The sequence below is a fragment of the Peromyscus eremicus genome, chromosome 7 (genome assembly GCF_949786415.1).
Source record: "Peromyscus eremicus chromosome 7, PerEre_H2_v1, whole genome shotgun sequence".
Classification (NCBI taxonomy): Eukaryota; Metazoa; Chordata; class Mammalia; order Rodentia; family Cricetidae; genus Peromyscus; species Peromyscus eremicus.
The window spans coordinates 6,477,216-6,500,721 of NC_081422.1; positions in this window are offsets into that span (position 1 = coordinate 6,477,216).

Sequence of the window (23,506 nt, forward strand, 5' to 3'; positions counted from 1 at the left end):
ACAAAACAATGTTAGAGAAAATGTGATTTCCTGGAACTGAGTTTTGGTGGGAAGTACATGTAAAGGGGATCAGAAAAAACAGGGAGGCCTAGAGTAGGAAGAGGCAGTTCTTCATGTAGAAGGTGACAGAGGCAGAGAAAATTTCCTGAATGGCTCATGGTGTGTGTGTGTGTGTGTGTGTGTGTGTGTGTGTGTGTGTGTGTGTGTATGCATGTGTGTTTCAAATTTCAGATAACATAGGGTAGCAGAAACAACACATGGCAAATGAACATTGGAAAGAGGCTTCCCTCTGTCTAGAATATGAGCCAGAAGTTAAGAGTCACTTATGGATGGTTATGATGAACGATTAAATCAAAGAGGTCATTCATTCCTAACCCTACAATAGGAATACACTTTATTTCAGGACTGCTACAGTCACATAAGTAACGAATACTAATTAGAGCATGGAGAAAGGTGGCGGCGGAGGCCATTAGTCTGTTATTCACTTGTGAGAACACAACCTCTCTCTTTTTCGCTGCTCACTTTCTCCATCTGTCATCTATCTTCACCTCTTGACTGTGTTTTCATCAGTTATATTGCAACTCATTTTCTGTTTGATTCCCCAAATGATGACTGAGAGGAAGGCCACAAATGCCAGCTGCTGCATGTCCCCGGCTACCCTGATTTCCCAGACGTCCCATCCATCTCCTTAAGAAACCAGGACTCTTTCAGTAAATCTTTCCTGAGATAATTTATGGAGTCACATTTGTTATTTGATACCAAGTAAACCTCGACCAACACCAACACCATGAAGTCTGATATTCAGTTCCAGAAGAAGAGGGAAGTCGTGGGAGGCCGGGAGGTTGAATAGAGTTCAAAGTGCCACAGGCAGATAGTTTCCTCAGTAGCATACAGGCCCCTAGGCAGGCAGATACCGGCAGGCACCCAGAGGCCAGCGTATATGGGTGGCACACAGGCAGGCACCCACAGGCCAGCATATATGGGTGGCACACAGGCAGGCACCCACAGGCCAGCATGTATGGGTGGCACACAGGCAGGCACACAGGCAGGCACAGGCACACACAGGGACTAACACACAGGTTGTAGGAGGATAGGCGCACAGGCCTACCAACAGACATAGGCAGGCTGGTGATGGTGAAGGTCAAAACCTCTGACATCAAGGACATACTTTTATAGAAGCACACAAAGTGACACTCTCACAGAAATAATTACATAACAGATTATATCACTGCTTCCTTTTAGCTTCCCCAAACATCTGGTCAGCTATTTTGTACTGACTCATTGGACCCGGATGTCCAGCCTTAACTGTCTTGGCCCATGCCTGATATCCATGTGATCACCATGTTGTCTAAACATAAACTGGTCCTTATGGGCCTCTGTTCCCTACAGATATTTAAAAGATTATGAAAAAGATAAAGCAACACCCAGAATGGCACTGGGCTCTAATAACAGCTAGTGTTGCAGGCTGTGAGCATGATGAAGATAGAACAGGAAACAGACCAGCATCTGAGATTCTAGGAAATGGAAAGAAACAGAAGAACATTAGCTGTTCCTGCTGCAGAGAGAGAGTAAAATCATAGGACTTTATGCTGTTATTGACATTAGGTGTCACCCAGAACCTATAAAGGCCTCTGGGATGCACTAAGGACATTGAGAAGAAGAATCGTGCAGCAGTAATCCTAGCTTCTCCACTCTCCGAAGATTTCTAGCTGGAAAATCCTAGGGATCGTCACTGAATTAAGAAACAATGAAGAGGGGATAGAGAGACCAATCTGTGGTTAAGAGCACGTGCTGCTCTTAGGACCAGAGTTCAATGCCCAACCTCCTCCTGGGGTAGCTCACAGCTGCCAGTAACTTCAGCTCCAGGGGTATCCAGTGCCCTCTCCTGACCTTTATGAGTGCTGCACTTGAGTACACACACACACACACACACACACACACACACACACACACACACTTACCTAATCCAAACAAAAATAAAATATTTCAAATAAAATAAAAACAGAAGAAGCAGAGCACTGGTCAATGTAGGAAGGAAAATACAGTAAAAACAAACATCATGTTACCAGAAATATTTCTTTAAAATTGTATTTTTAAATATTCTCAATTAAGCACCAACAGAATATCTATTTTCTTTAAAAGAAAGTACATGCTTTTTATTGCAATTTAAAGGTCATTAAAATTAATTTAAAGGCAGCTGAAATGGCCTAGTAGTTGAGAGTTGTTCTTGCTCTTCCAGAGGATGTATATTCCATTCCTAGATCCTGAACTGGGTGGTTCCTAATGGCCAGAATCTGAGCAGCATGGGTCTTTGAACCCCAACTCGGGTCAGTGAGGGGATGAAGAAAGGACAGACATAGATATGAATACACATGTACAACAAAGCTGGGATCAGGTGGTGTCTGCTGGCATCACAACCCAGAACCTCTGCATGTTTATTAGGTATAGCATGGGCAAACAAGTTGGCTAGCCCAAGTGGGTCTCTGTAGGGGATCTGTCTCAATGAAGAGGCTGTGCTTGGTAGTATTTGTCCACATGTATAGATTAACTGTTCATAAACACTTATGCTCAGGCTCTCAAGGAAAGCTGTGCTATCCCTCTGGAGCCTGGCCTATGTGGGGAAATGGCTTTGACAGTGGCCCAAGTGTCCAAGTTTGGAGTCTGTGACATGCCCATTTTCAAAACACCTTTGCTCAGGACTTCCTTCCTTCACTCACTGAGATCTTCCTCTACTCTCCACACATAGCCACCTGTAGTGATGCCCTTCTCTGGCCTTTGTGGGCACCTGTAGTCATGTGCACATCCCCATACACACACACATGAATAAAAATAAATCTTTAAAAAGTAAGTTTCCAGTTGTCATGTCAGCAGGAAGAGTATTTTAGAAAACCTCAATTCTTTTAGAGGACATGTCATATTTCTCTTCCAATTTGATTAAGAAAAAAAGGCTCCACCAGAAACCACACCCAACATCAGAACCCTGACCTACCCATGACTCTGGCAGAAACCTCCAGCTCTTCAGAGGCCATACTGGAGGTCCAGAATGCAGGGAATCCCCCTGCCTTCGGACTGCCCTCACTTCCTCAATGCCTACCCAGCCTACCCTTAACCGGCCCTCCTTTCCTCAGTCACCATACTCCTACCCACAACTCCAGTGGAAACCTCCTGCTTCACCAGAAGCCATGCCTGTTGCCAGAACTCTGCTTTGGTGGAGGACCCCATGCTGGACCAAAGGCCATACCCCAGTCTCTAGAACACTAGCTCCCAACTTGGGTGGATATCCCCTACTTGACCAGAGGCCATCTTAGACATCAGAAGTCCAGCCTCCGACTTAGGTGGAAAACTTCTACTGAAACACTGACTGTCCTGGCCAGAAAACAAAAGAGGAAACAGAAATCAGTACCTAGACTCATATACACCCCAAACCCAGATGTGTAGACACCAGTATATGTCACCACCAAAACCCAGTTATCCTACTACAACAAGCCCTAAATATTTCAACACAGCTGAAGCACAAGAAAATGACCTTAAAACCAATTTTATGAAGATGATAAAGGTCTTTAAAGAGGAAATGAATAAATCCCTTAAAGAAAGCCAAGAAAAAACGAACAAATCGGTGAAGGAAGTGAATAAAACAGTTCAAGATCTGAAAATGGATATAGAAGCAATAAAGAAAACAAAAACAGGGAATTTTGGAAATGGAAAATCTAGGTAAGCAACCAGGAACTACAGATGCAAGCATCACCAGCAGAATATAAGAGATGGAAAAGAGAATCTCGGGCATTGAAGATACAACAAAGGAAAGATACACCAGTCAAAGAAAATGTCAAATCTAAAAAATTCCTGGCACAAAACATCCAGGAAATCTGGGACACTATGAAAAGATCAAACCCAAGAATAATAGGAATAAAAGGAGAAGAATTCCAGTTCAAAGGCCCAGAAAATAATTTTAACAAAATTATAGAACAGTTTCCTTACCTAAAGAAGGAGATTCATATAAAAGCACAAGAAGCTTACACACCACCAAGTGGATTGGACCAGAAAAGAAAGTCCCGTTGCCACATAATAATGAAAATATTAAACACACAGATTAAACAAAGAATATTAAAAGCTGCAAGAGAAAAGGGACAAATGAAGGCAGACCTGCTGTGTAATACTAATTGAAGATGTATTATATTTGTTTATGCTGTGGAATATTTGTTTAATGATGCAAAGATGTGTTGCATTCTTTTATGTTGCATTTGTTTAACTCTGTGAAGCTGTGTTACTTTGCTGTCTAAAATACCTGATTGGTCTAATAAAGAGCTAAATGGCCAATAGCAAGGCAAGAGAAAGGATAGGCAGGGCTGCCAACCAGAGAAGTAGAGGGCGGAGTGAGAAAAAAGGAAAGGAGGATGCCAGGGGCCAGGCAGCCAGCCAGCAAGCCACAGAGTAAGAAGGAAAGAAAGGTATACAGAATAGAGAAAGATAAAAGCCCAGAGACAAACAGTAGATGGGATAATTTAAGTTAATAAAAGCAGACTAAAAGCAAGCCAAGCTAAGGCCAGGCATTCATAAGTAAGAATAAGTCTCTGTGTATTTATTTGGGAGCTGGATGGCAGCCCCCCCGCAAAGAGTAAAAAACCAACTACATAGACCTATTAGAATTGCACCTGACATTGCCATAGAGAATCTGAAAGCCAGAAGGGCCTGGACAGATGTGCTGCAGACTCTAAGAGACCACAGATGCCAGCTCAGACTACTATAGCCAGCAAAACTTTCAACCACCATAGATGGAGAAAAAAATATATTCCATGATAAAGTAAAATTTAAATAGTATCTACCTGCAAATTGAGACCTACCAAAGGTACTAGAAGGAAAACTCCAACCCAAGGAGATAAACTACACCTATGAAAACAGAGAAAATAAATAATATTGCACCAACAAAACCAAAAGAATGGAAACACACACACACACACACACACACACGCACATGCACATACACACACTCACAAAACCACCACCACCAAAAGAAAAGGAATTAACAATCATTGGTCATTGATATCTCTTATCTTAGGGTTTCTATCATTGTAAAGAGATACCATGACCACAGAAACTCTAATAAAGGAAAACATTTAATTTGGTGGCTTTCATTTTCAGAGGTTTAGTTCATTATAATCATGGTGGGAAATGTGATGACATGCAGGCAGACATGGTGCTGGAGCTGAGAGTCCTATATCATGATAGGAAGGCAATAGGAATTGGGACAAGACACTGGGCATGGCTTGAGCATATATGAAACCTCAAAGCCCACTTCCAATGTACTTCCTCCAACAAGGCCATACCTACACCTCCTAATTGTTCCACTGCCTTTGAGGGCCATTTTCTTTCAAATCACTACATCTCTCAATACTAATGGACTCAATTCCTCAATAAAAATACTCAGACTTACACAGTGGATACAAAAACAGGATCCATCCTTTGCTGCATACAAGAAACACACCTTAACATTAAAGATAGACATTACCTCAGAGTAAAGGGTTGGAAAAAGATTTTCCAAGCAAATGGACCTAAAAACCAAGCTGGTATAGCCATTCTAATATCTGACAAAATAGACTTCAAACCAAAATTAAGCAAAGGAGATAGGAAAGGACACTTCATACACATCAAAGGAAAAATCAACCAAGAAGATCTTTCACTTTTAATATCTTTGTGCTAAATGCAAGGACATCCATGTTTGTGAAGGAAACACTACTAAAGCCTAAATCACACATTGCCTCTCACATACTGATAGTGGGAGACTTCAATACCCCACTCTCCCCAATGGACAGGCCATCCAGACCAAAAAGAAAAAAACAAAAAAAAAAAAACAAAAAACAAAACAGAGAAATACTGATGCTAACAGAAATTGTGAACCAAATGGACCTAACCTTTACAGAACATTTCACCCAAACATGTAGTAATAAACTTTATTCTCAGTACTTTATGGAACATTCTCCCAAACTGGCCACATACTCAGTAACAACAGACCCAAGAAAATTGAAATAACCTCCTGCATCTTATCAGACTACCTCAGATTAAAGCTTGATTTCAGCAACAACAGAAACAAGAGAAACCCTACAAATTCATGTAAACTGAACAAGTCTTTAGTGAATGACTACTGGATCAAGGAAGAAATAAAGACATTAAAGACTGCTTAGAATTCAATGAAAATGAATGAACAACATACCCAAACTTATGGGACACAATGGAAGTAGTGTGAAGAAGAAAGTTCACAGCACTAAGTGTCTACATAAAGAAATTGAAAAAATTTCACACTAGCAACTTAACAGTATACCTGTGAAACAAAAAGAAGAAAATATACCCAAGAGGAATACACAGCAGGAAATAATCAAACCAAGGACTGAAATCTATAAAATAGAAACAAAGAAACAATACAGAGCATCAAATAAACAAATAGTTGGTTCTTTGAGAATATCAACAAGATAGATAAATCCTTACCCAAACTAACTAAAAGACACAAAAGGAATATCCAAATTAACAAAATAAGGACAAAAAGGAGAACATAACAATAGACACTGAGGAATCCAAAGAATCATTAGGTCATACTTTAAAAAACCTGTACTCCACAAACTTGGAAAATCTAAAAGAAATGGATAAGTTTTTCAATTGATACCATTTACTAAAGTTAAATCAAGATCAAATAAACAACTTAAACAGACCTATAACCTGCAAGGAAAATGCAAACAGTAATTAAAAGTCTCCCAACCAATTAGAGCCCATGGCCAGATGGTTTTAGCACAGAATTCTACCATACTTTCAAAGAAGAGCTAACACCAATCCTCCTCAAATTATTTCAGAGAAACAGAAGGAATATTGCCAAATTCATTTTATGAGGCCACAGTTACCCTGATACCCAAACTACACATAGATTCAGGAAAGAAAAAGAATTACAGACCAATTTCCCTCATGAACATAGATGGAAAAATACTGAATAAAATACCAAATCAAAGAACACATCAAAAAGATCATCCACTATGACCAAGTAGGCTTCATCGCAGAAATGCAGGGATGATTCTGGATATGAAAATCTATAAATATAATTCAATGTATAAACAAACTGAAAGACAAAAACCACATGATTATCTCATTAAATGTTGAAAAAGCCTTTGACAAAATTCAACATCCCTTCATGATAAAAGTCTTTGAGAGATCAGGAATACAAGGAACATAACTACACATAATAAAAGCAGTTTGCAGCAAGCTGATAGCCAATGTCAACTTAAATGGAAAGAAACTCAAAGCAATTCCACTAAAATCAGGAATAAGACAAGGCTGTCCACTCTCTCCATATCTATTCAATATAGCACTTGAAGTTTAGAGGGAGAAATAAGGCAATACGACAACTGAAGGAGATCAAGGGGATACAATTTGGAAAGGAAAAATCAAAGTATTGCTATTGGCAGATAATATGATAGTATACATAAGCAATCTCAACATTTCTATGAGGGGAATTCTTACAGCTGATATTCACCTTCAACAAAGTGGCTGGATACAAGATTAACTAAAAGAACAAAACAAAACAGTAGCCCTCCTATATACAAATGATAAACAGACTGAAAAAGAAATCAGAGGAACAACATCCTTCACAATAGTCACAAATAATATAAAATATCTAGGGGCAACTCTAACCAAGCAAGTGAAAGACTTGTATGATAAAAACTTCAAGTCTTTAAAGAAAAAAATTGAAGAAGATAGTCAAAGATAGATTGAAGTGTGATGCTAAGTAATCTTTATAACAAAAACCCGGAGTTAGAGACACAGAATCAGCCAGGTCTGATTGAACCACCAAGTGAGTGTCTCCTCTCCCAGCCCGAGTCCTGTCTCTAGAACCAGGTCCTGGGGGCACAACCTGTTCTCCCCTTCTTCCAGCCATCACTGTCCCAGGTGCAGGCCAGCAGGGAAGACTCCTGTGGGCAGGCATCCCAACCAACACCCCCCATTGGACAGAACCCTGCAATCTACAAGACCCACTTCCTGCCCCAAACCCACCCAACTCCCTGAGACCTCAGCAGTTCCCTGAGAAATAGAATACGCCAGCTCTAATCAGACCAAGAGAAGAATGTCTTCTCTTCCAGCCTGAGAGTCCTGTCTCTAGTACCCAGGCCCTGAGGGCAACACTCATGCTCCTCTTCCCCCATTCATCATTACCCTAGATACAGGCCAGCAGGGAAGACTCCTGTGGGCAGGTATCCCTACCAATACCCTCTATCGGACCAGACCCTGCAATCTACAAGACCCACTTCTTGCCCCAAACCCACCCATCCCCCTGTGACCTCAGTGGTTCCCTGAGACACAGAATTCGCCTGCTCTGATTGGACCAAGAGCACCAAGAGCTCTGATAGGACCAAGAGTGGTTCCCTGAGAAACAGAATTGAACAATCCTGATTGGACCAAGATCTCTGATTGGACCAAGAGTGGCCCCCCGAGACACACACACAGCCAGCACAGAGTGGACCAAAAACAGCTACCTCAGACACAGACACTTCTTGTACCTATTGGAGAAAGAGATGGGTAGATGCCAGTGCAAAAATATGTATAACAACATAAAGAGCAACATGGTACCACCAGAACCTAGTGGTCCTATAACAGCAAGACCTGTATATCACAATGTAGAAGAAACAGAAGAAAGCAACTTTAAAAATAACTTTATGAAGAAAAGAGAGGCCTTTAAAGATAAAATAAAAATTTCCCTTAAAGAAACTGAGGAAAAGACAAACAAAAATTAGAAGAAATCAATAAATCTTTTAAAGAAAGCCAAGAAAACAAAGAAAAAACAATTAAACAGGTGAAGGAAACTGTTCAAGATCTGAAAATTGAAACAGAAATACGAAGACACAAACTGAGGGAATGCTGTAAATAGAAAATTTGAGTAAATGAACAGGAACTACAGATGCAAGCACAACCAACAGAACCCAAGAGATGGAAGATAGAATCTCTGGCATGGAAGACACAATAGAGGGAATAGATTCATCATTCAAAGAAAACACTAAAGCCAAAAAAGTCATGACACAAAACATCCAGGAAATCTGGGACATCATGAAAAGGCCAAACCTAAGAATAATAGGGGTTAAAGAAGGAAAAGAATACCAACTTGAAGGCACAGAAAATATATTCAACAAAGGCATAGAAGAAAATTTTTCTAAGTTAAAGAAGGACATGCCTATGAAGATACAAGAAGCTTATAGAACACCAAATAGACTAGACTCCCCCAAAATGTCCCCTCTCCACATAATAATCAAACCACTAAACATACAGAATGAAGAAAGAATATTAAGAGCAACAAAGGAAAAAGGCCAAGTGAATTATAAAGGCAGACCCATTAGAATAACACCCAACTTCTCAATGGAGACATTGAAAGCCAGAAGGTTCTGGACAGACATAACGCAGACATTAAGAGACTATGGATGCCAGCTCAGACTTCTATACCCAGCAAAACTTTCAATCACCATAGTCAGCATGCATAAGACATTGTAAGGAAAAACCAGAATTAAACAATATCTATCCACAAATCGAACCCTATAGAAAGCACTAGAAGGAAAACTTCAGCCTAAGGAAGTTAGATGCACCCATCAAAACACAGGCAATAGATAACCCCACAGCAGGAAATCCCAAAGAAGGGAAATATACACACACTACAACCGAAAGATAACAGGAAGTAATAGTCACTGGTCATTAATATCCTTTAATATCAATGGACTCAATTCATCTATAAAAAGACACAAGCTAACAGGATAGATATGAAAACAGGATCCATCCTTCTGCTGCATGAAAGAAACATACCTCAACTTCAAAGACAGACACTACCTCAGAGTAAAAGGCTGGGAAAACACTTTCTAATCAAATGGACTTAAGAAGCAAGCTGGTGTAGCTATCCTAACATCTAACAAAATAGTCTTCAAACTAAAATCTATCAAAACATATCAGGAAGGACATTACATATTCATCAAGGGAAAAATCCACCAAGATAAAGTCTGAAATCTGAACATTTATGCCCTCAATACAAAGGTACCCACATATGTAAAAGAAACATTATTAAAGCTTAAATCACACATCAAATCCCACACACTAGTAGTGGGAGACTTCAACACCCCATGCTCACCAATGGACAGGTCTTTTAGATAGAACTTAACAGAGAAATAAGGTAACTAACAGATATTATGATTCAAATGGACTTAATAGATATCTACAGAACATTCCACCCTAACACAAAAGAAAATACCTTCTTCTCAGCACCCCATGGAACTTTCTCTAAAATCAACCACATACTCGGTCACAAAGCAAAGCTCATCAGATTAAAAAAAAAAAAAAAAGGAATAACCACCTGTATTTTGATGGACCACCATGGCTTAAAGTTACATTTCAATAACAGAAAAAATTATAGAAAGCCTACAATATTATGGAAATTGAATAATGCTCAGCTGGATCACCAATGAGTCAAGGAAGAAATAAGAAATAAATTAAAGACTTCCTAGAATTCAATGAAAATGAGTGTACAATATACTGAAACTTATGGGACACTATGAAAGAAATACTAAGAGAAAAACTCATAGCACTAACTGCCCACATAAAGAAGTTGGAGAAATCTCACACTAGCAAACAAAAAGAACAAAAAGAAGCAAACTCACCCAGGATGAATAGATGCCAGGAAATAATCAAATGGAGGGTTGAAATCAATAAAACAGAAACAAAGAAAACAATACAAAGAATGAATGAAACAAAGAGTTGATTCTTTGAGAGAATCAACTATCCAAACTAAGCAAAGGCAAAGAGAGAACATCCAAATTAAGACAATCAGAAATGAAAAGGGAGACATAACAACCGACAATGAGGGAATCCATATAATCATCAGGTCATGTTTTAAAAACCTGTACTCCAAAAAATTGGAAAATATAAAAGAAATGGACAATTTTCTGGATAGGTACAACATACCAAAATTAAATCAAGACCAGATAAACAATTTAAATAGATTTATAACCCTCAAGGAAATAGAAACAGTCATTAGAGGTCTCCCAACCAAAAAAAGCCAAGGACCAGATGGTTTCTGTGCAGAATTCTACCAGAATTTCAAAGATTATCTAACATTAATACTCTTCAAACTATTCCACACAATTGAAACAGAAGGAACACTGCCAAACTCTTTTTATGAGGCTACAGCTACCCTGATAACCAAACCACATAAAGACACAAAAAAGAGAGAGAACTATAGACCAATCTTTCTCATGACCATTGATACAAAAATACTTAATAAAATATGCTGGGGGATGTCTTTCTGTACACTGTGAATATATGTTGTTCCCATGATTAATAAATAACCTGCTTTGGCCTATGACAAGGTATCTTAAAGGCATGGGGGAAATCCAAGGAGAGAGACAGGAAAGAGAAAAGTCAAGAGAGAGATGCCACCATAGGACCAAGATGCCTGCAGACTGGTAAAGTCATGGAACAGGTGATAAAACATAGATAAGTAGAAATGGGTTAATTTGAGATAATAGAGCTAGCTAGCAAGAAGCCTGCCATAGGACATACAGTTTGTAAATAATATTAATCCTCTGACTGATTATCTTATAAGCAGCTGAGGGACCACAGGGCTGGGTGGGACTGGAGGAATGTGGGAACTTGGGTCTAGGCAAGACCAGAGAAACCTTCTGGCTATAAAAACACTGGCAAAGTGAATCAAAGAACACATCAAAAAAATCATCCACCATGATCAAGTAGGCTTCATCCCAGAGATGCATGGATGGCTCAACATATGATAATCTGTCAATGTAATACATTATATAAACAAACTGAAAGAAAAAAGCCAACATGATCATCTCATTAGATGTGGAAAAAGCCTTTGACAAAATCCATGGTAAAGGTCTTGGAGAGATAAGGAATACAAGGAACATACCTAAATATAATAAAGGCAATTTACAGCAAGCTGACAGCCAGCATCAAATTAAATGGAGAGAAACTCAAAATGATTCCACTAAAATCAGGAACAACACAAGGCTTTCCACTCTCCCCATTTCTATTCAATATAATACTCAAAGTTCTAGTTAGAGCAGTAAGAAAACAAAAGGAGATCAAGGGGATACAAATTGGAAAGGACGAAGTCAAATTTTCACTATTTGCAGATGATATGATATTATACATAAGTGACCCCAAAAATTCTACCATGGAACTCCTAGAGCTGATAAACTCCAGCAATGTGGCAAGATACAAGATTAACTAAAAAAAATCAGTAGCTGTCCTATATACAAATGATAAATGGGCTAAGAAAGAAATCAGAGAAACATCACCCTTCACAATAGCCACATATAATATAAAATACCTTGGGGTAACTCTAACTAAGCAAGTGAAAGACCTGTATGACAAGAACTTTAAGTCTTTAAAGAAAGAAATTGAAGAAGATATCAGAAAATGGAAAGATCTCCCATGATCATGGATAGGTAGAATCAACATAATAAAAATGGCAATCTTACTAAAAGCCATCTACAGATTCAATGCAATCCCCATCAAAATCCCAACACAATTCTTCACAGACCTTGAAAGAACAATACTCAACTTTGTATGGAAAAACAAAAAACCCAGGAGAGCCAAAACAATCCTGTACAATAAAGCAACCTCTGGAGGCATCACCATCTCTGACCTCAAACTCTACTATAGAGCTATAGTAATAAAAACAGCTTGGTACTGGCATGAAAACCAACATGTGGATCAATGGAATTGAACTGAAGACCCTGACATTAATCTGCACACTTATGAACACCTGATTTTTGACAAAGAAGCCAAGACTGTACAATGAAAAAAAGAAAGCATCTTGAACAAATGATGCTGGCATAACTGGATGTCAACATGCAGAATATTGCAAATAGATCCATATCTATCACCATGCACAAAACTCAAGTGCAAGTAGATCAAAGACCTCAACATAAATCCAGTTACTCTGAACCTGATAGAAGAGAAAATAGGAAGTAGCCTTGAATACATTGACACATGAGACCACTTCTTAAATATAACACCAGTAGCTCAAACACTGAGAGCAACAGTCAATAAATGGGACCTCCTGAAACTGAGAAGCTTCTGTAAGGCAAAGAACTTGGTAAATAAGATAAAACAACAGCCTACAGAATGGGAAAAGAGCTTCACAAACCCTACATCAGACAGAGGGCTGATCTCCAAAATATATAAAAAAAAATTCAAGAAACTAGACATCAAAATACCAAACAATCCAATTAAAAAATGGGCTAAATAGCTAAACAGAGAATTCTCAACAGAAGAATCTCAAACAGTTCAAAGACATTTAGGGAATTGCTCAACATCCATAGTCATCAAATGCAAATCAAAATCACTCTAGATACCATCTTACACCTGTCAGAATGACTAAGATAAAAAACACTGATGACAGCTTATGTCAGAGAGGTTGTGGAGCAAGATGAACACTCCTCCACTGGTGGTGGGAGTGCAAATTTGTACAACCATTTTGGAAATAAGTATGGAGGTTTCTCAGAAAATTGGGAATCAATCAATCTACCTCAAGACCCAATGATACCACTCTTGAGCATATATCCAGAGAATGCTCAATCATACCACAAAGACACTTGCTCAACTATGTTCATAGCATTATTCATAATAGCCAGAACCTGGAAACAACCTAGATGCCCCTCAACTGAAGAATGGATAAAGAAAATGTGGTACATATACACAATGGAGTACTACTTAACAGTAAAAAACAATGACATCATGAAATTTGCAAGCAAATGAATGGAAGTAGAAAATATCATCCCCAGTGAGGTAACCCAGACTCAGAAAGACAAACATGGTATGTACTCATAAGTGGATACTAGATGTAAAACAAAGGATAACCAGACTACAACTCCAAAGAAGCTAGCTAACAAGGAAGACCCTAAGAAGGATATATGGATCACCCTGGGAAGGGGAAATAGTAAACTGGGGGTGAGGGAGGACAATAAAGGGTAAGGGATTGGGGATGGTAGCATGATGGAATGGGATAGTCAAGCTGGAACATGGGTGGAGTGGGAGAGCAAAGAGGGAGATATCTTGATAAAGGGAGACATCATAAAGATAGGGAGAAGCCTGGCACAAGGGAAGTTCCCAGGAATCCACAGAGATGACCCCAGCTTAGACTACTAGCAGCAATGGAGGGGGTGCCTGTGCTGGCCTGCTCCAGTGATGGGATTGGTGAATGCACTAACTGTTAACATAGAGCCTTCATCCAGTAACTGATGTAAACAGATACAGAGAGCCACAGCCAAGCCCCAGGATGAGCTCCAAAAGTTCAGTCGAAGACAGGGAAGAAGGATTCTATGAGCAAGGGGCAAAAAGACCATGATAGGGAGGGAAACTTACAGATATAACTGAACCAAGCCAATGGGAACTCATGAACTTTGGATCAACAACTATGGAGCCTGCATGAGACTGGACTGGGCCCTCTGCATGGGTGAGACAGTAGTGTAACTTGGTCTGATTGAGGGGCCCCTGACAGTGGGAATAGGATCTATCTCTGGTGCATGAACTGGCTTTTTGGAGCCCATTGCCTATGGTAGGACACCTTGCACAGCCTTGATGCAGGGAGAGGGGCTTGGACCTGCATCAGCTGAATGTGCCAGGCTTTGCTGACTCCTTATGGGAGGTCATACCTTTTTAGAGGAGGGGATAGGGGTGGGCTGGGGGGGAAGGCTGAGGGGAGTAGGAAAAGGGATGAGGGGGGATATGTAGTTGGTATGTGGAATGAATAAAAAATGTCTTAATAAAAATGATTAAAAAAAACCCAGAGTAAGCTGAAAGATCAGGGCAGCAAAGGAGCAGCCACAGTTACTTCTTATATCTACAAATCCTCAGACTGAATGGAGCTGAGATTCTGTCTCTATCAGTCTTATATTCCTGTCTCCACCTCCCTAGTGCTCGGATTAAAGGCATGAGATCCCAAGTGCTGGGATCAAAGGCTTGTACCACCACCACCTGGCTCTATTTCTCTTTTAGACTGATTCACTCTTGTGTAGCCCAGGATGGCTTTGAACTCCTGATCTTCCTGCTTCCTCTTCCCAAGGTCTGGAATTAAAGGTGTGTGCCACCAATGCCTGGCCTCTGTGATTAACTACTGGCTAGCTCTGCTCTCTGATCTCCAGTCAAGCCTTATTTGTCAGAACACAAACAAAATTACACACAACATTTCCCCCTTTTTGTCTAAATACATTAACTACAATAGCTATAGGCAAGAATTATATTAACAATGTCTAGTCCATTTGCATTTGAGAAATTCAGAGAAAATTCTCCATTTTCTATCCTATCTTGGTGAGTCCAAAGGGTTGTACCTAATTTACTTTCTATCCTAACTTGCATTGCCACATTTCTATATCCCTTCTTTTCTTTTTACAATGAGATTCCTAGTCTACTCTCATTTGTTCAGCTTTTTTCTTGACCATTACAATAACAACCTGGACCCATTTACCTTAAATTAATAATAAATATCCATGACCCATCTTTTGGGAATGTGGGTGCAGTTCTCTAGACTACTTCCTGATGATTGGGGTTACTGGTAATTTTGGGGGAACCCTGAGAAAATTCAGGATTATGGTCGAATCCTGACTGGAGAATTCTGTGTGGCTGAATCATCTCAACCATCAACCATGAAGCAGTCCTGAATGTAGAACTCAGAGGAAGCTGCACCAGAGGTGCTCTGAAATGTTGGATCATCTGGGCCATTTGTTCCCATCAGAGATTTTTCAGGGGGGTCTTCCTCAATCAAACCTGATTTTTCTTAATCCAGAATGAATCCAGAGCCTCCTATTTCCTGTGGAAATAAAAGCAGAACCTCTTTCCCGAAGCAACATATCTTTTGACTTAAATTTTGAAGTCAAGGTATTTTTAAAATATATAGGTTGGTTTAATTTAGTAGCTTTCACAATCAAATGTCTCTCAACAGTTATCATTTGCCCATTAGCAGTCAAAAAATCCAAAGACAACACAATAAAATATAGAGTCTAGACTCTCTGTGTATTTTCCATCTTTACATGGTTTATCATAATTTTTATTACTATATTCCCCTTTTAATGATTTTACTTTTATTTTTAAATCATTGTTTTAATCTATGACTGTTTCTACCCTTTCTCTTCTCTCTCCAAAGCCTATGCACACTTTTTAACATACTGTAAACCATTTAGAGTTTTTTTTTCCATCTGAATCTGTCTTTATTGCACAGCTCTATCTTTTTCTGACCACATGAGCCTTTAAACTGCTAAGTCGCATGGACAGGACCTTCACCTCTGCCCTGGTGATTGCCTCTGTCCTGCCTGGTTCCCTAAGAGCCCAGCTTCATGGCAGAGGCATTTGCAAGAGCCTTTTCATGTCCCCAACTCTGGGGATCTCCTGGTTCCATGCTTCCATTGAGCAGTACACCACCAACTTCTCATAAACCCCATTTAAGTGTTTGGTAGCAAGGCCTCTTAAAAAGCCTTGTGGTTTTTACTGCTAGGACTGAGTCAGGAAGCTGTCCCTTTAACAAGCCATGCCTCCACTTGCTGCTAGCAAATAGAGCCTACCCAAGAAAAAACACTTACAAAGAAGCTGAGTTTGACTCTGTTTGTGTGTTTAGAATCCTTTTTAAAGCTTTTTCAGGCTTCATGTGGAAATTCTTCCTGAATGTTTGAGCACCATATGAAGCATGATTCTAGTTAGTCTTAACAATAAAAACCCAGAGTCAGATATCAGAGTAAAGCTGAAAGATCAGAGAAGTAAAGGAGCAGCCACGATAGATCTCCCATGATCATGGATCAGTAGTATCAGCATAGTAAAAACAGGTATCCTACAAAAAGCCATCTACAGAGTCAATGGAATCCTTATCAAAATTCCAACACAATTCTTTACAGACCTTGAAAGGGTAATACTCAAACACACACACACACACACACACACACACACACACAGAGAGAGAGAGAGAGAGAGAGAGAGAGAGAGAGAGAGAGAGAGAGAGAGAGAGAGAGAGAGAGAATAGCTAAAAACAATCCTGTAAAAAAAAAACTGTAGGTATCACCATTCTTGATTTCAAGATGTACTACATAGCTATACTAATAAAAACTGCATGGCATTGACATAAAAATGGACAGGTTGACTAATAGAACCTATTTGAAGACCAGATGTTAATCCATACACTTATGGACACCTGAGTTTTGATAAAGAAGCTAGAAATGCACAATGGGAAAAGGAAAGCATCTTCAACAAATGGTGTTGGTCTAACTTGATGTGAGCTTGTAAACAATGCAAATAGATCCATATCTAACACCGTGCCCAAAACTCAAGTCTAAGTGAATCAAAGACCTCAACCTAAAATCAGATACACCGAACTTGATAGAAAAGAAAATGGGGAGTAGCCTTGAACTCATTGACACAGGAGACAACTTCCTGAACAGAACACTGATAGCACAGGCACTAAGATCAACAATCATTAAATGGGATCTCATGAAACTGAAAGGCTTCTGTAAGGTCAAAGGACACCTTCAATAGGACAGAATAGAAAAAGATTTTTACCAACTCCACATCTGACAGAGGGTTAATATTCAAAATACATAAAGAACTCAACAAACTAGACATTAACAAATCAAATAATCCAATTTAAAAATCGGGTGCAGATCTAAACAGAGGAACCTCAAATGGCCAAGAAACACTTAATGTTCAACATCCTTAGCCATCAAGGAAATGCAAATCAAAACTCCTTTGAGATTGCATCTTACGCCTGTCAGAATGGCTAAGATAAAAATTGCAAGTGATAGTTTTATGATGGTGAGGATGTGGAACATGGAGAACACCCTGCCACGGCTGGTGGGAGTGCAAACTTGTATAGCCACCATGGAAATCAATATGGTGGTTTATCAGAAAATTCAGAATTGATCTACCTCAAGACCCAGCTATACCACTCTTAGGTATAAACCCAAAGGATGCTTCATCCTACCACAAGGACACTTGCTTAACTATATTCATAGCATCTTTATTCATAAAAGCCAGAAAGTGGAAACAACCTAGATGTCTCTCAATTGAAGAATGGATGAAGAAAATGTAGTACATTTATACAACAGAGTATTACTCAACTGTTAAAAAAATGACATCATGAAATTTTCAGGCAAATAGATGCAACTAGAAATAATCATCCTGCATGAGGTAACCCAGATCCGGAAAGACAAATATGGTTGTATTCACTTATAAGTGGGCATTAGCTATTAAGCAAAGGATAATCATGCTACAATCCACAGACCCAGAGAGGCTAAGTAACAAGAAGGGCTCAAGGGGGGAGACTTGGATCTTTCTGGGAAGGGGAAATAGAGTAGATTTTTATGGGTGGTTGGGGGCAGGTGGGGAGGGGAACAGAAGGACCAGGCAGGGGGTGGAAGAGATGGAGAGAGGGAGTAATGGGAGAGATGACTGGAACTAGGGGCCATTTGTGGGGCAGTGTCAAAACCTAATGCAGTAGAAAATCCCTGGAATCTTCAAGCATGACCCTAGTGAAGACTCTTAGTAATGGGAGATACGGAGCCTGAACTGGCCATACTCTATAACCAAACAAGGCTTCCGGCAGTAGGACTGGGACACCATTCCAGGCACAAAACCTTTGACCTACAATTTGTCGTGCCCAGAAGACATGCTGGGGTAATAGTTGCACAGAATTTGTGGGAGTGGCCAATCAATGACTAGCCCAACTTGAAGTCTACACCTTGAGAGGGAGTCCATTTCTGACATTGCCTTGATGGCCAGGACCCAGGAGTTGGACACACAGCCCAGAGACCCAGGATAGAATCAAACATGACTGGGGAAAAAATAAAATGATTACTAATGATATTCTGCTATACTCATAGTTTGTTGTCTAGCCCAATTGTCATCATAAGGGCATCATCCAGCAACTTAGGGAAGCAGATGCAGAGACCCACAGCCAAACACTAGAAGGAGCAGGGGAACCCTGCATAAGTGGTGGTGGGGCATTGCAGGAGCCAGAGGGGTTGAGGACACCACAAGAACACAGCCCACAGAATCCACTAAACAGGGCTCACGGGGCTCACAGAGACTGATGCAGCAACCACAGAGCCTGTATGGGTCAAGGCTAGGTTCTCTGCATATATGTTATGGTTGGATAGCTGGGTGTTCTAGTGGGACTCCTAAAAGCGGGAGTAGGGGATATCTCTGATCCCTTTGCCTGTTCCTCAGACCCTTTTCTTCCTACTGGGTTGTCTCTTCCAGCCTTGATATGAGGGTTTATGCCACAATATGCTGTGTTTGGTTGATATTTCTGGGAGGCCTGCTCTTTTATTCTGAAGGGAAACAGAAGAGGAATTGATCTGGGGTAGAGGGGAGGTGGGTTGGTGAGGACTGGGAGGAGTGGAGGGAGGGGGAAACTGTGGTCAGGATGTAATGTATGAGAGAAGAAGAAAAGAAAAAATAATAAAAAAATATGCAAAAAAGAAAAACACTAGAAGACAATTTTGGATTAAGGATATATAATGATAAAAATGGATGAATTAAGTCTTTGCAGATAAGTCAATCTTCTCCTAAGAAAGAGGAAGAGAGCGCATGCCTGGATTCTGGCACATCTTGTGTGTCAGGCTAGGAACCTAAATTTATTCTTACAGTGCTCTTAGATTGGTCTTCACATGACTGCCTGTGGTTGGACTGTGTCCTAGTCTATTAACTTCATACTGCATTACTGCCAATCAATGTCTAGAGTTCACTGAGGAGCTAATGGATGTTGATCTGTTCCATTGTCTCTGTTCCTCAGACTTCTCAGCCATTGTATCAGGTATGTTTAGAGTCAGGTATTCATTATGGCAGAGTTCTCACTGAGAGTAAGGAGTCCCCAGAAGTTGAAATAGACTTCTAACTGTCAGCCTGCTCTTCAGCAGTGATTATTGTCCCTGGGCTTGACTTTAGTACTGCTATGGAAAATAGGTTAGTTTTGGAGTACAGACAGATGTCTGTGGAGTTTTACTTCTGTTCTCCTCTAAGATAGACAAAAATCAGAGCGATGAGCTGGGGATGAGGCTCAGCTGCTGAAGTGTTTGTCTGGCATGTGCCAGATCTTGGACTGGAGCCTCAGCAACATATGAGTCTGGTATGGTGGTGCACACCTGTAACACTAGACTATGGTGGTGAAGTCAGGAGACATTTAATGTCATCCTGGCATATACAGGGAGTTTGAGGCCAACATTGGCTAGAAATCCTGTCTCAATAAAATAGAATAAACATGATGAAACAAAATGACAATAATAGACTTAATGAATTCCTTGGAGCTCAATACCTTCCAAATAGGATAAAAAGAGGTGAGTGGTCATTGGAGTTCTTTGAAGCTCCCTGCTAGGGCACAGGGATAGGAGGCAGGAAAATGAAAAGAGAAGGGAACGAGTATAAGGCTCAAGAAGAGATGTTATTCCAGGCAGAGTTCCCCACAGTCAGGAGATGAAGCAGAAGAAATGGACTGTACTTTGTACAGTCTTAGTCATGGTTTTGTGGATTTTGTTTGCTTTCCAATAGAGTTGCTGCTCTATTTTGAAACTCTCAGCCTTGTTTCAGCTGATTTTCCAGTGTTTCAAGCCTCCTGATTCTAAATTGTTCAAGACAAAATAGTTAGCTGATCCAGCAGAATCACAGGTTAAAAAAATACAAAAACCTCTGAGACAGTTAAAGATAAAAACTGAGTTTGAGATGAGAAGCAAGATGGAAATAGAATGAGAAGATGAATTTTTTCCTTTTGGGAATACGAGTGGGATGCAATTGTCTGTGCCCCATTTTTCAGTTTCTTAGACTCATGAGCTGCATGAGTTCCTTCTGTGGGACATCACAGAGAGTGGCAGCATGGCCCCTTCCATATCCCTCTGGGTTAGGTACTTTTCTCATCACTGCCACCAAATAACTGGTGAACAGCTCAGGGGTGCTTTCTTCTGCTTATGGTTTGGGCAAGCAGCCCATCACAGTGCGAAAGCCACAGCAGCAGAGTGGGAGGCTACTGGCTCACACCCCTGCTGGCCAGAAGCACAGAGAGGGGCAGGCCAATGCTCTGCTGCCTTTACACCACACCCCGCTCTATCCTTCCTATGATCTCAGCCCACCAGATGGTGACATCCACATTTAAGCCAGGCTTCCCCCTTAGTTCATCCTCCACAAACGTCCCTCGAGACATGAGCAAAGTGTGTATCTCTGATGCCCTAGGTGTTTGGAAAGCCAATCAGATTGACAGTGAAAATCAACCGTCATGCCATCCTACTGAGTACCTCAGCTAAGAAGATCAACTTCAGCCTCGGTGTAGTTAACTATGAGAAGACTTGGCTCTATAATTGGATTGAAAATAAATTTAATTCTAATAAAAATAAAAAATATAACTTTACATATAGAATTGCTCCATAGCTGGTAGAAATTAAAAAGAATCCAAATATTGAACAAGGTATTTTGAACACTGTGGAGAATTAATTTGGGCAAAGCCCTTATTAGCTACTCCATGAAATCACATCTTGCATTATTTCAGGTTTTCCTTTGTTTTTCCTCAACAGAGAACTCTAATCTTGAGCCCTGGAAGGCTGTGTGTCTGCATCTGATGACTTCCTGAGACAGGCAGAATGGTGTCAGAAGAGAAAGAAACTTCAGAGCCTGATTTGAGCTGCAATCAACTGGCCTTATATCAAACTGGCTTTGCAACTTGAGCAGCCCACTTGACCTGTCTAGCCATGATTTTATTAAGATGGACTAAATGGCATTCATAATGATAATGGCCTTCCTCAGCATGCTCATTTTTGAAGTGTAGAAGACTGACTCTCATCCACGGTCATCTTCAGTTTTAAACCATCTCCCCCAACACCTAAGTATTTCTTATTCTCATGTCTTACTTTGGGCTTCTATTGCTATGAAGAGAAACCATGACCACAGTAGCTCTTATAAAGAAAAACACTTAATTGGGATGGCTTACAGTTTCAGAGGTTTAGTCCATAATCATCATGGTGGGACATGGCAGCATACAGGCAGACATGGTGCTGGAGAAGGAGCTGAGAGTTCTACATCTTGATACACAGGCAGTAGAAGGAGGCTGTTTACTAGGACTAACTTGAGCATATATGAGACCTCAAAGCCTGTCTCTACAGTAACACACTTCCTCCTACAAGGCCACACCGACTCCAATAAGGCCACACTTCCTAATAGTGCCACTCCCTATGGGCCAAGCACTGGAACACATGAGTCTGTGGGGACCATGCCTATTCAAAACACCACATTCTTAGTCAACTTTAGAGTCAGAAATAAGAAATTTGCAAAATATTATCCTATTCCAGTACTGAACTAGAACAGACAGCAGCAGTAGGGAGAAAGGGCCAAGTCAACTCCCTTCACACAGGCTCAGATTGTCTGGTCTCTAGGGCATGGCCATATCAATGCTAGCTCTACTCACAAGCTTCAGATGCCTGATCACAGCCTCAGTCTAAGTAACAGGCCAGTGGTCTTTTAGTCAACTTTAAAATCAAAAAAACTTTTAAGTGCAAAAGAGCCACTAAGATTTGTGTCACAGTCCACTGGGGGAAACAAAACAGATGGAGCTCAAATGTGAGCACAGCCCTCAGAGGATGGTAGTGCTTTAAACCACACAAAGGACACGTTTAAGCAAGAGATTATCTTCCCTTTTCCTTTGGGCTCATAAAAATAGCCTCAAAATTCCCATCTATAGGGACTGCAGAGATGGCTCAGTGAGGAAGGGCACTTGATATCACACTGGTGACCTGAGTTCCATCCTCAGAAGTCACTTGGAAGTAGGAGAGAAAGTACTGTGAGTTGTCCTGTGACCTCCAATATGCTGTGGCATTTGTGCAATGCTCTCTCTCTCTGTCTCTCTCTGTCTGTCTCTCTCTGTCTCTGTCTCTCTCTCTCTCCATTTCTCTCCCCTACACATGCAAATAAGTGTATACAAATTAAGCAATATTCCTACCTATCTGTAAAAACCTAAAAATAGCAATATTCTACCAAATTTGCAACCTTAAAACTGCCCCATTTTGATTTTTTATAGCAATAACAAAGTATATTTATATATTTAAAATGTTCTATTTGATAGATATGAGCCAGGTATAATTCTAGTAATAGTTTTGAATTTGATATGCCTGCTTTCATTTCCTTCTTTTTACTTTGAACTTTTTAGTGATTCTTTGGGGTTACATATAATTCACATCCTGATCCCACTTATCCCCCCTTGCTATTGCCCTCTGCTTTTGCAACCTTCTCCCCCCAAAAATTTAAAACATAAAGCCCAAATACAAAGAAAACAAAACAAAATAATAACAACAACAAAAAATGAGAAAACAAATAAATAAATCTTGGCTTGGAAGCTGTAGTGTGACCATTGAGTCACATAGTGTTCCCTATAATCCATACATCTTTACTTGTGAGTGTTCATTGCATTGAATCATTGGTCTGATTCAAAGCCTCTGGCTTCTGCTACAGTACTGATACT